Here is a 14,146-nt window from a genome sequence, read left to right on the forward strand (position 1 = left end):
CCATGATCAAGTAGGATTCATCCCTGGGATGCAAGGCTGGTTCAATATACGGAAATCAATAAATGTTATTCACCACATCAATAGACTTAAAAATAAGAACCATATGATCATCTCAATAGATGCAGAAAAAGCATTCGACAAAGTTCAGCATCCCTTTATGTTCAAAACTCTAGAAAAATTAGGGATAACCGGAACATACCTCAACATTATAAAAGCAATCTATGATAAGCCACAGGCCAGCATCATTCTGAATGGAGAAAAATTGAAGGCATTCCCTCTAAGATCTGGTACAAGACAGGGATGCCCTCTCTCACCACTTCTGTTCAACATAGTCCTTGAAACACTGGCCAGAGCAATTAGACAGACGAAAGAAATTAAAGGCATAAAAATAGGAAAAGAAGAACTTAAATTATCACTATTTGCAGATGATATGATCCTATACCTAGCAGACCCAAAAGGGTCTACAAAGAAGCTACTAGAGCTAATAAATGAATTCAGCAAAGTGGCAGGATATAAGATCAACACGCATAAATCAAAGGCGTTCCTGTATATCAGCGACAAATCCTCTGAAACGGAAATGAGGACAACTACTCCATTCACAATATCCCCCCAAAAAATAAAATACTTGGGAATCAACCTAACAAGAGAGGTGAAAGATTTATATAATGAAAATTACAGAACCCTAAAGAAAGACATAGAAGAAGACCTTAGAAGATGGAGAAATATACCCTGCTCATGGATAGGCAGAACTAACATCATCAAAATGGCGATATTACCAAAAGTTCTCTATAAGTTCAATGCAATACCAATCAAAATCCCAACAGCATTTCTTGTAGAAATAGATAAAAGAATCATGAAATTCATATGGAATAATAAAAGACCCAGAATAGCAAAAACAATGCTAAGCAGGAAGTGTGAATCAGGTGGTATATCGATACCAGACTTCAAACTATACTACAGAGCAATAGTAACAAAAACAGCATGGTACTGGTACCAAAACAGGCGGGTGGACCAATGGTACAGAATAGAGGACACAGTAACCAATCCACAAAACTACAACTACCTTATATTTGATAAAGGGACTAAAAGCATGCAATGGAGGAAGGATAGCATCTTCAACAAATGGTGCTGGGAAAACTGGAAATCCATTTGCATCAAAATGAATCTGAATCCCTATCTCTCGCCATGCACAAAAGTTAACTCAAAATGGATCAAGGAGCTTGATATTAAATCAGAGACACGGCATCTGATAGAAGAAAAAGTTGGCTACGATCTACATACTGTGGGATCGGGCCCCAAATTCCTCAATAGGACACCCATAGCGCAAGAGTTAACAACTAGAATCAACAAATGGGACTTACTCAAACTAAAAAGTTTTTTCTCAGCAAAAGAAACAATAAGAGAGATAAATAGGTAGCCTACATCCTGGGAACAAATCTTTAATCCACACACTTCAGATAGAGCCCTAATAACCAGAATATACAAAGAACTCAAAAAATTAGACAATAAGATAACAAATAACCCAATCAATAAATGGGCCAAGGACCTGAACAGACACTTCTCAGAGGAGGACATACAATCAATCAATAAGTACATGAAGAAATGCTCACCATCGCTAGCAGTCAGAGAAATGCAAATCAAAACTACCCTAAGATACCATCTCACTCCAGTAAGATTGGAAGCCATTAGGAAGTCAAACAACAATAAGTGCTGGAGAGGATGCGGGGAAAAGGGCACTCTTGTTCATTGCTGGTGGGACTGCAAATTGGTGCAGCCAATTTGGAAAGCAGTATGGAGATTTCTTGGAAAGCTGGGAATGGAACCACCATTTGACCCAGAATATTCCCCTTCTCGGTCTATTCCCTAAAGACTTAAAAAGAGCATGCTACAGGGACACTGCTGCATCGATGTTCATAGCAGCACAATTCACGATAGCAAGATTGTGGAACCAACCTAGATGCCCTTCAATAGATGAATGGATAAAAAAAATGTGGCATTTATACACAATGGAGTATTACTCTGCATTAAGAAACGACAAAATCATAGAATTTGGAGGGAAATGGATGGCATTAGAGCAGATTATGCTAAGTGAAGCTAGTCAATCGTTAAAAAACAAATACCAAATGACCCCTTTGATATAAGGAGAGTAAACAAGGACAGGGTAAGGACGAAGAGCTTGAGAAGAAGATTTACATTAAACAGGGATGAAAGGTGGGAGGGAAAGGGAGTGAGAATGATATATAAGAGGAAAGGAGGGGTAAGACAAGATAATACAAGTGGAAGAAATGATTTACAGTAGAGGGGGTAGAGAGAGAAAAGGGGAGGGGAGAGGAAGGGAGGGGGGATAGTAGAGAATAGGACGGACAGCAGAATACATCAGTCACTAGAACGGCAATATGTAAATCAATGGAAGGGTAACTGATGTGATACAGCAATCTGTATACGGGGTAAAGTTGGGAGTTCATAACCCACTTGAATCAAACTGTGAAAGATGATGTATTAAGAACTGTGTAATGTTTTGAACGACCAACAATAAAAAAAATAAATAAATAAAATTTAAAAAAATTTAAAAAAAAGAAGGAGGTGGGACAAAGAGAGCCTGGATAATGGGACCAAAAGCAGAGTAATTCTTTCTAGTGTTCTATAGAATAGTTGGGTGACTACAGTCTCAATAACTTATGACATACCTAAAACTGATTAGAAGAATTGGAAGTTGGGGCTGGGGATGTGGCTCAAGTGGTAGCGCGCTCGCCTGGCATGCGTGCAGCCCGGGTTTGATCCTCAGCACTACATACCAACAAAGATATTGTGTCCGCCGAGAACTAAAAAAATAAAATATTAAAAATTCTCTCAAAAAAAAAAAAGAATTGGAAGTTTTCCAACATAGAAATTCTAAATGCTTGAGGAGACAGAAATGCTGATTACCCTGATTCGATCATTACACATGAATCCATGTAGCATACAATCAGACTCTACCCTGTAAGTACAAACAAATATTAGGTGCCAATTAAAAATAAAAATTATTAAAATCTTTTGACTTTCCAGGCATGGTGGTACATACCTATAATTCCAATGACTCAAGAGGCTGAGTCAAGAGGATCACAAGTCTGAGGCCAGCCTCAGAAACCTAGTGAAGTCCTAAGAAATTTAGTGAGAACTTGTCTCAAAATAAAAAAGTTTAAAAGCTGGGGATTTAGCTTAGTGGGAAAGCATCCCTGGATTCAATCCTCTATACAAAAAAAAATATATTTTTTTTTCTAGAACATTTTTGTTTCTCTTATCTAGAAATCCCTCTCTTATTCATATATCTAACTTAAGACCCCTGTGCAGCATACCCCCAAATCCACCCCGTACCCCGTCCTCCTGGTACCCCCAGGACGCTTTATGTGGTCAGGGGTCTTTGCAGACGTACTCATGTGAACATGAGGTCATGCTGGATTAGGAGAGGGAGACACCAGGCCACATAGGGAGAGACTGGCATGATACTGCCGCAGGCCAAGGAACACTGAAGATTGCTGGCACCTCCAAAAGCTGGGAGGGAGAGAAGGCTCCTTCCTGGTACCCTGAGGAGCCCAGTCTCAGGCAGCAGGAACCAAATTCCATGAACCCCAGTGGGAAGGACAGGTGAAGGTCTAGAGCCGTGGAGTCATCTCTTGTCTCAACCTTTGCCCCCGAGAGAACAGAAAATTTATTTTGCTTCCACAGGAAAGAATTTCATGTAAACACCGCACAAAGTTAATTTGAGAAAAAGAAGAACGAGGTGCATAGAAACATCCCCGTGGACAAGAAAGGCACATCAGAGCCACAGTGAGTCACTACGGAAACTGCTGGCTTCATGCTTCCAAATGAGCTAAAATAAAAGCAGTGCTAGGAGCTGCGGAAGGACATCGGGACTGGGAAGTGGAAAAACTCCGAAATAAGGCAACGGAAGGCCAGGGAGAGGGAGGGGGAGGGGGAGGCAGATGTGAAATAAAAGTCACTACAGAAATGAAGGCCAAATCCAGGAAACAGGAGTGCAATGAACACAGTAGTGCTGTCTTCAGCAAAGAGAAGCTGCAGAGGAGGAGAGTCTGGGTCCCAGGCGGGAACGAGGCTGCGAAAAGAATTCAAGGAAAAGGAGCAGGAGACGGACTAAGAAGACCAGAGAGTCATGTCCTAGGAGCCTCCAAAAGAAAACCAGAGCCATAAAACAAATTAGCACTAAAGAGAAAAACTTAGAAAACGTTCCTGAAATAAAAATTCTTAAAACTGTCTACTAAATGGGCAAACTCTACAAAGAGGGAAATCATCCCAGCGTAGCCGACTCCAAGACATATGCTGTGGAAGCACCAGACTTAACCGAAGGGAAAATCTCTCTGCGCTTCAAATCAAATAGACCCTGCCACTTACCAAGGACAGAAGGTAAAACCGCACAGCAGCCTCTCAACAGCCACACTGTGGACAGAAGCCAAGAGAGGAAGATATTTCTGATATTCGAGGAAAGAAAACGTGAGCAAGACAACCTTTGTGTGCAAAGGCCGCAGGCAGAGGTCGCCATGTGCTCCAAACCCTCCAGAACCTGGTGGCATTTCTCTGAGGAGCTCCTGGGGAGCTGGCTTCAAAAGCACCAGCACAGGTCATAAGCGAGGTGCCACCACCAACCGGCAAAGATGAGGAGATCCATGCAGAGGTCAGAGCTCAGTTCTGACCCCTGGGAAGAAAATGGCTGTCAAGTTGGGGAGTGAGAGAATGGGGCAGAATACAAACGTGGCATAAACTTGCCAGTTGTCATGCAGGTGGAACAGGAAGCCAAGAGGATTCTTCAGAGCATGTGCTGGGGAGATGGAGGGAGAGGGGGAGTCAGAGTCATTCAAACGAATGAGGGAGGTAAAGGAACTAGAAGAGGGATACTCATTAGAACGAAATTTCAAACTTTCTTAAATATCAAGATAGCAAATAAAGTAGATCACACTGATGTTCAGATAGTTATAGGTATATGACTGTACATAGAGTAAACAATGTGACAAAATGAGGTCAGACATAGAGACTCTGTCAATAAATGTAATCAGGCTTAACACAGCTATTTAAAAAAAAGAGAGAGAGATTTGCGTTAGTGGGTTAGTCAGCTTTTGTCACTGTGACCAAAATACCTGATAAACACAGCTTAGAGAAGGAAAAGTTCATTTGGGCTCACAGTTCCAGAGGTTCAGTCCAGGTAGGCCAAGTTCATTGCTCTGGGCCCAGGGTAAGGAGAGCACCACAGTGGAAGGGCATGTTGGAGGAGCACTGCTCTGCCCCATTCCTGGTGGCCAGGGAGCAGAGAGAGCAAAGGAAAGTGGCCACAGGACACCCTTCCAGGGCCCTCCCCAGCAGTCCACCTCCTTGGGCCATGCGGGCCTGCCCACAGTTACCACCCCGGCAGTCCATCACACGGGGACGGACTCATCAGGTCACAGCCAGACTCCCTGCATTAACACGGCAGCTTTGAGGGACCCCTCACATCCTAAACACAACTGGCTAAAGAAGGCAAAATCTAACACTGTGCTCCAAAGTAAAGATATTTCTAATACAAAGAGATTTTAAAAGGTCAAAAGTAAAAGAAGAGGAAAAAAATAAGCCTGATTGAAAGATAAAACAGGAAAATAAAAAAGAAATCGTGAGTCGCTATCTTGATATCTAGCAAGGTAGAGTCAGACCAAACTCATTAAAGGAGACAAAAGACAGCATCATCCCTCGAGTCTGAACAGTGCTCCAGCTCAGCAACGACCGTCATAAAACAGACAGAGTGGGAGATGACAAAAAGAAACCCACCTTAGAAAACCCGCACATGTTTAACGTACTGTCTCAACCCAAGACAGATGGACTAGATAAATACATAGAAGTATAGATGACATCAAAATCAAGAGGCCTGAAGAAAACTTAAGAAACAAAATCATTAAGTACATCCGATAGACAGATTAAGAGATGTGGGCAGATACTGCCATGTGCCGCCGAGATTGTCCTTCAGAAAACGAAAAACTAAATTCTCCTAAATTCTCCGCATCCCAGAGGATGTCCCTTAGCTGCCATCCCTTAGGTGGGTTTGCCTCCAGAGAGAAAAATTCAAGGTCACACCTCCTTCCAGCGCAGCCACATCCAAAGATGGGTGGCCACGGAGGTGGACCAGCCCAGCCTGTCACTCCCAACTCTGCGTCTCTGAAGGGCCTCTCCAGCTGCAGCGGTCCCTAGGGCCTTGGCTGGGTCCTCGGTTGAGAATTTCATCACGGCTCACCTCTCCCTTGCCCAGTCCTACTTCCTTTCCCCCCCTTCCAGTCTGTCTCAAAGTCTGCTCCCAGGGAGTTCCACGGGTGGCTGAGATACCATTTCTTACCTATCAAATTGGAAAAAAAAAAATCCAAAAGCAGGACAGCATGCTTTATTAGATCAGTGAAAGAGGGAATTCATACTGCTGGAGGGAAACTCGGCAATATCTTACAAATTGCACATACCCTAACCTTTGTTCCAGAAAACCTGGGAATGTATCCCAAAGCTATACTAGTGAAAGTATTAAAGATGGATGCACAAGGCCATTTACTGCAGCAAGTCTTGTAATAACAACAAAGCACTGAAACAGCTGGTAGCCGGCACTGAAGGATGGCTAGGTCAGCTAAACATCCACGCCACGAAGTGTCCTGTAGCCAGGAAGAGGAGGCTTTCCTGCCAAGGTGCCATGCACTACCAGTATTGAAGGGTACAAGCAGGGAAGAGGAGAATGTGTTTGGTTGCTTTCGTTCATCCAAAAACGAGGGAAACAACACGCATACATACATACATACCTACAGTTATTTATTTTAAAAAACATTGGAATGACAAATAAAAATACCTTGCTGGTTGTCTGTGAGGGAGGAGAATAGGTGGAGACAGGGATAAGACAGGATTCTTTGAATATAATTTACTTGTAGTTTCAACTCTAGAACTGACCAAAAAAGCAAGCCCTAAAAATGAAAAGAGGGATTACACAAATGAACCATAATTACATAACATAACCACCCAGGAAGGAATTATGCCAAGTACCTTAGATACAGTAATTTGACTTTATCTCCCTCATGGTGTCTAGCCTAAGAACAAAAAGAAAACTTCAAAAACATCACCGTTTCTAATAATCGTGTTACTAGATAGAGGGCTGGGAATGTAGCTCTGAGACCACGGTATGTGTGTGCTCTTTGTGGGATAAAACAAACGGGTAAGGACGTTAGTACCATTAAGAGTTAAGGTTTTCATGTGTGGAGATAAAGATGAAGATAAACGAAGTCAAAACTCTGCAGTTCTGAACATGAAGTAGGAGTATCAACATGAACACATTATTCATTTGTCTCTTTAAAGTAGAACACATTTCCTAGCAGTAGCCTCTGAAAGGACCTGGATCAGTTCGGAAGGAATGAGACCTCCTATCCACAAATCGATTTAAAAGAACCAGGAAACACTGGAGAAATGCCCATTCCAAGACCGGGACAGGAGAGGTATTGATCTATTACCTTGAACATGGGGACGGTGACACGGGCATCTGCACACGTCCAGACTCATCAAATTAGACACATTAAACACGTGTGATTCCTTCTTTTGAGTTTTGTACCTTAATAAAGCTGGGTTTTTTAATGCTGCTAGAGTCACAATCAAAATAATACAGGAACCAAGCTCAGTGTAAGATCCCACAAGCCAGTAATAGAAACGAGAGCATCAATGAGATTCATAACGAAAAAGGACAAAAACACGTTACTTTTTTCCACTTTGTGAGTTAAAATGCTACTTGAGGAATCTCATTTTGGGGCATGTCAGGGAACTGTGTTTTGAAAACCTGGAAGTAAAGGGTAAGGATCAAATGTTCATGTTGCCTTTATTATCATGCCAACAGTACCCCAGGCACCCACAGTTGCTGAGGGTAAGTTTCCAACTATGAAGGAGATCCAGCTAATAGATAAAAAAGGAAGAGAAAAGCATAGAGACAAATTCTATAAAATAAAGGTACTAAAGTGTCATACTACCAATTGCAATGTGTGAACCTTTTTTGGATCCTGGTTCAAATAAAGAAAAAAAATCAAAATATATGTGAAACAACTAAAAAAGTTCAATTACCAGTTGAATATTAGATGATAGCAAAAATTAATACATTTTAGGTGTGGCGATGCTATTGAAGTTATTTGTAAAGATGACCCAACTTTTACAGAGACTGAAATACTTATACCTAAAATTAAAGAACATCACTAAGCCCTAATGAATGAACATAGTCAGACAAAGGTCATTAATAGCTTCTAATATCACAAAAATTGAGATAACCAACTACTTTGTGTCTCCTGTTGAGAAAACACATCTCTGACTGGGGAATGATCTTACCAAGAAATTAAATCTGAGTCTGATTGAGGCTCTAGATTTAACTACCAACTTATAAGAAATGTACAGTACAGCGACCGGCCATCCTGGTTTGCTCAGAACATATTGGGTTTTAAGTAAACTGGGTCTGTTGGTCACCCTAATGTTGTCACATCACAAGGATGCCATCAGCAAGACACAGATTGTAGAAAACTCCATAGGATTAACAACCTAGATTCATTACTCAAAACAGCAACAATAACAACAAAAAAAGCAAGGAAAAGACAAAGAGACAAATTCTATAAAATAAAGGTACTTAAGTATCATAGCTACTAATTGCAATGTATGAATCTTTTTTGGATTCTGGTTCAAATAAAGAAAAAAAATCAAAATATATGTGAAACAACTAAAAAAGTTTAATTACCAGTTGAATATTTGATGATAGCAAGAAATTATTACATTTTAGGTGTGGCAATGCTATCGAAGTTATTTGTAAAGATTACCCAACTTTTCAGAGACTGAAATACTTATACCTAAAATTATATGATGCTTTGGATTTGCATTGAAATAATCTGGTGTCGGGAGGGAGTGAAGTCTATACAGAAAACAAGATTGGGTGTCAGTTGATCATCACCAAAGTTAAATGATAGATACATAAAAGATTATTATGTGATTCTTAGTAATTCTGTGTATATTTGAGATTTTTTTATAATAAAAGTAATTTTTATGCCAGGAATGGCGGCACATGACTGTAATCCCAGTAATTCAGGAGGCTGAGTCAAGAGAATTGCAAGTTCAAGGCGAGCCTCAGTAACTTAGCAAGACCCTGTCTCAAAATATAAAAATAAAAAGGGCTGGGGGTGAGGTGAGGCTCAGTGGTCAAGTGCCCCTGGGTTCAATCCCTGGTACCAAAAAAATAAATAAATATTTCAGTTCCTAAAAGAAAAAACATCAGAGGAGTGAGGCTGAGCTGGAAAGCTGAGCACAGCCAACATCACTTCCTCCATGTGCCAGTCATCTGGACCTCAGACCCGCACTCACCTCCCAGACGTCCCTCTAGATTAAGGGGACTGGAAGTCTGAAAACCACGTCTCAGACTCCCTCACCAACTGGCCTCTGATCGAGTTTCACCCCCGGAATCGATGACAGGAGAGGAGAGCAGAAGAGGAGGAGGCTCTCCAGCCACAGCAGGTGACTGCAAGCCACTGTGGCCTCAGCAGCACTAGCGGCTTGGCCACGGCCACAAGTCTGGCTGGGTCGCTGGCTCCTCTGACTCGCAGCAGTTGATGTGGCGCGGGCTCTGGCCCAGGAGCGGCCGTGGCTTCCTGACCCATTGGCATCACCTTCTCTAGTTGCTCGTCCAGCCTTCTTCCACCTTAGTGACCAGTGCTCCCGGTTTCCAGCCCTCTTTCTTGACATATCCAGAGTGACACGGTCCTTCATGACTGCACAGTGACTGACACACAGGGACACCACACAGTGAGCACCGCAGCAGGAAGGAGCCGATGAGAAGGTTGGTAGGGGACCGGCAGGAGCTGAGGGGAAGGGGCTCCGACAGAGGGGCCATGAATAATACTGGAATTAGTCCCCAGAGTCCTGTCAGTGGCTGGTGGCTAACCCACAGGCTCAGAAAACAGCCCCTTCCCTCCGCTCTAGAGAGAGGAAAGGGCACTGGAGAAGGAACCTCCCAGGCTGGTCCCATATATGCCCCTCTTCCGTCTTTCCCCGCGGCCTCCAGCCACAGGGCAGCAGACACACACAGGCTCTGGTGTGAAGTCAGCCCACAGAGGGACAGACAGTGCCGGCCCGGACTCTCCCCGGCCATTAGAGACCTGGGATCCATTTCTCTTGTGGCTCTTCCAGCTTCACCTGAGCCCTCACACTTCAGTCAGCAGGAAGGAGGCCCAGTGGAGAGGGGAGCTCTGTCCTTGAAGGGCACCTCTCAGGAGTCACGTGTGACACCTTCCTTGGCTTGGATCCTAAATGTCCCCCAAAAGCCTCTGCATTGAACACATGGTCTCTGGCTAACGGCCCTGTCGGAGGGTGGTGGAAACCCCAGGAGGTAAGACCTGGCAGGAAGAAATCAGGTGTTCAGGAATGTGCCCTTGAATGGGACATTGGGACTCTTCCTCAGTCCTCTGCTTCCTGGGTGGCCATGAAGTCAAGTCTTCCTTCACCTACCATGAGGTCCTGTGCTACCATAGGCCCCAAACAACTGGACCAGGTGACCATGGACTGAAACCTCTGAAACCATGAGCCAAAGTGAATCTTTCCACCTTTTAAGTTGTTTAATCTCAGGGTTTTTGGTTTGGTTTGGTTTGTCACAGCAACAGAAAACTGACTCACAATGCCTCATTTTAAACACATGGTGACACCAAGCTGCAAAGGGGGATGGTAAATGCCGTGCTTATTCTAGCTCCAACTTGGGGGTTTCATTATTGGAGAGGAAAAGAATAATGGATACTGGGGGCAGGCAGTACGGGCTGTGATGATCTGAGTCTGCTGTCTAGCCCCAGTCCTTCCTGCAACCCTCTTTAAAAAGTCACTTTGTATTTCAGGGCCAAGGGACAGTTCTACCACTGCCAGCTGCATCTGCTGTGGTCACGGCTTTGTGACGTTGCCTGGCTCCTCACTTCCTCTCTCTGCCCCACTCTGTTCACTTTGGAGCTCTGTCCAAATTTCTCTGGAAATTTCCCCAGGCTTCACTGCCCCGAAGCACCTCCGACACACAGCAGTGTGTGTGTTGGACTTTTCCTGAAGGCTTAGAGGGTAACAGAACAACCTGAGGAAAAGTAAGTGGGGAAGTAACCCAACGCTGAATATCAAGCATCAAGCTCCCCAAAACTTTACTGGACAGGTCCACCCCCATGACTGCCCCTTCAGAGGCCAGATGTCTTTTGGGGTCCTTTCCCTCTCACCCTGGACCCCTCACCCTCCTTCCTAGCTCACCCATAGACCTCAACAGTAATTCCTGCCTCATTCACCAGGCCACTGTCTGGGGACACCATTCTTAGTAACCAAGGTCATCAAGGAATTTCCAAACAAGAGGGTCACCTTCTTCCCAAAGGAGCCTTCGGCTTTTCTCCCAGGATGCCCAACTCAAATTGCAGACAGCTTTTTAGAATATTTTTTTCTGCTACGTGTACAAGATAGAAACAGCCATTTCCACTTTCAGGGAGAAAATATTGCAGGGAGTCCAATTCTAACAGCAACTTGCCGTACACCTGGAGAAGGAGGGGGTGGGAAGGGTCGCTTCTCAGTGACTTGCAGGATGAGGATGAGCAGGGTTTCTGGAGCACTGTGCTGGGCAAATCCCGGCTCAGGAGAGGCTGGAGGAGTCTCTGTGGTGGGGAGCAGGGGGAAGAGGGGGTTGCTTCACTGAGTATTTAGGAGCATCCAGGCCTATACCTACCGGAAGACAGTAACCATCTGCCTCCCTCCACCCCCAGTTGTGACAACCAGTATCCAGACATTGCCAAATGTCCCTGGGAGAGAGAGGACCCTTGGTTGAGAGCTCCTGGCTGAAAGAAAGACAGCTCTCTGGACACAGGAGAGGACAAGGTAGCCTGGCTCTATCCCTTCTGACTTGAGTCTGTCCTCGCCACTCACCTGAGATTGGGGCACGTGGCCCCAGCAGCTGGCAGGGAGCCAGAATAGAAAGTTGGGGAGGGAGAGGGTCTGAGAGACCAGAGAGCCAGGATGGAATGCTGATGGTCTGAGTGGCTAGTAGCTAAATGAGCTCACTGCTCCCTTCTCCTCCAAGAGAGCCACACTTGGTCGGCGGGGGGTGGGGGGGGGTGGGGGGGGTGGGGGGGTGGAGGCTCCGAGCAATTGTGTTCCAACCCCAGAGGAGGAACCCCAAGCCAGGCCACTGCAGAAGGGTAGTGCATTATCTCCATGCCCAAAGAGCAGCTGAGGTCTTAACAACCGTCTGTTCCAAAGGCTGGGAAGGTTGTGAGTGGGCCTTTGGTGGGACAGAGAGACCAGAGGATCTGGCCCTGTTCCTGATTATCTATGTGTCCTGTTCCCTCTGGGTCTGTTTCTGGGTATCCGCTGTAAATGACTCAAGCTCTCCCAGACACCTTCCAGCCGTGGCATGGCTGGCCCCATGGAACCTGCCTTCAAGCCCACCCGGACTTCAGTTCTCTCTCATTTGCAGAGCGCTGACAACATCCTCTTTTCCAGCCCTGACATTTCAACCAGCCAGCCTGCGATGAGTTCAATGACAAGTGACAATGACATCAATAGGCACAATTAAAACCTCAGCCTTCTATTCCCAAGTCCAGGGACAAGGAGATAGGCCGAAGAAGCCTGCCCTGTTGCGGTCCGCCTTAGGGCGGAAGACTTTCTCAAAGAGCCCCCTTCATTTCGGCTGCAGTCTCAGGACCGCTTCAGGGAATTTATAGTTGTGTAAAGGAGATGAGACTCACATTTCTATTTTATTTTGCCAACGCTGAAACATGCCACCTTCCTCACAACAGCACCCAGTAAAACTTATCCCCAAAATAGCATGGTTTCTATCAGGTCTGTTTCATAATTCTTAACCCTTAACCTACTTTTAAAACACAGAAGAAGAAACCATCATTTACAGCTGGTCCACAGTCCCCCGTCCTCTCCTGTTCCACCCAAAGCTGTGCTGTTGGGCTACTTGGAGTCCATCCTGGCCCCCACACTCCTCCAGGTGTGGTGTCTGCACACCTGTGGTTCCTACCATCTTGTCCCCAGGTGCTTTTGTGTCTGGTTCTCTGAGAGCCGCATTCCCTGCTCAAGCTGGTAGAGTGAAGACTGTCGTGGTCCTACCTCCAGGACCAGTGTGTGACCTCAGCTGACTGTCATCAGATTGGCCTTGTCTGAGGACCCAGAGAGCAAATCGCATCCTGCCGGTCTCAGCATCTAGTTTGTGGATCCCCTTGCCGTAGCTCAGATATTCAACGCTCCGCAGAAGTGCACAGGTAAACACTCGCCCCAGATGACACTGCCAAGGGCAGTGGAACATTTTGGAGTTAGGGCTTCTAGGCCATCAGAGGTGCCCTTGAGGAGGACCAGGGGACCCAGGTCTCTCAGCCTCTGTCTCTTGGTTTTAGGACCACACATGCTGTCCCCAAGATGTGTCACCATCCATCCATCAACCTCACCAGAACTGCCATGATCCTCGTGCACCCCATGCCATGCCATGCCACACTGTCCTGTAATGAGTCTGAATGGTAAGAGCTGTGTGTTGTTGAGCAGAGCTGGATCGGGGGACTGTCTCTTGAATGTGATAATGACACATTATCTGTGAGCTAAAGAACTCTTTGTAAGGGATCACCTCAGGATTTCATGGTAGCAATGTGACACTGACTGATTCACTCCCCTGTGTGGGTCAACTTTGTCCCTTAACAATTTCTGAAAATGTAAACAACTACAATGTGGTTATTGGTGGGATGACTTCCTCCAGAGCAAAGACAGCACAAAGCTATGGTGTGGGCAAGATCAGGACCTCCTTCCAGTCTAGAAAACCTTTGCTTCTGGCTATACAGGGAGAAATGACAGTTGGGTCCTTTCAAGAGACATGCTGAGGGGTGGGAGGGTGGCTCAGTAGTAGAGCACTTGCCCAGCACGCACAAGGCCCTGGGTTCCATCCCCAGCACTGAAAAAGAAAAACAAAACAAACAAAGGTTAGAAGAGTTGTCCTGGGAACTGCATCTGGTACAGGCCACAGGTGAGATCAGAATCTCAGGTAACTAGAAAGGAAATTGCTTCTAAACAGAGGGCGCCTAAGAGTCCCACGCTCTGATTCAGCAGACGCCTGGTCTTGCATGCAGCAGCTTCCAGATTTCTT

Source organism: Ictidomys tridecemlineatus, chromosome 2 (assembly GCF_052094955.1).
Source record: "Ictidomys tridecemlineatus isolate mIctTri1 chromosome 2, mIctTri1.hap1, whole genome shotgun sequence".
Classification (NCBI taxonomy): Eukaryota; Metazoa; Chordata; class Mammalia; order Rodentia; family Sciuridae; genus Ictidomys; species Ictidomys tridecemlineatus.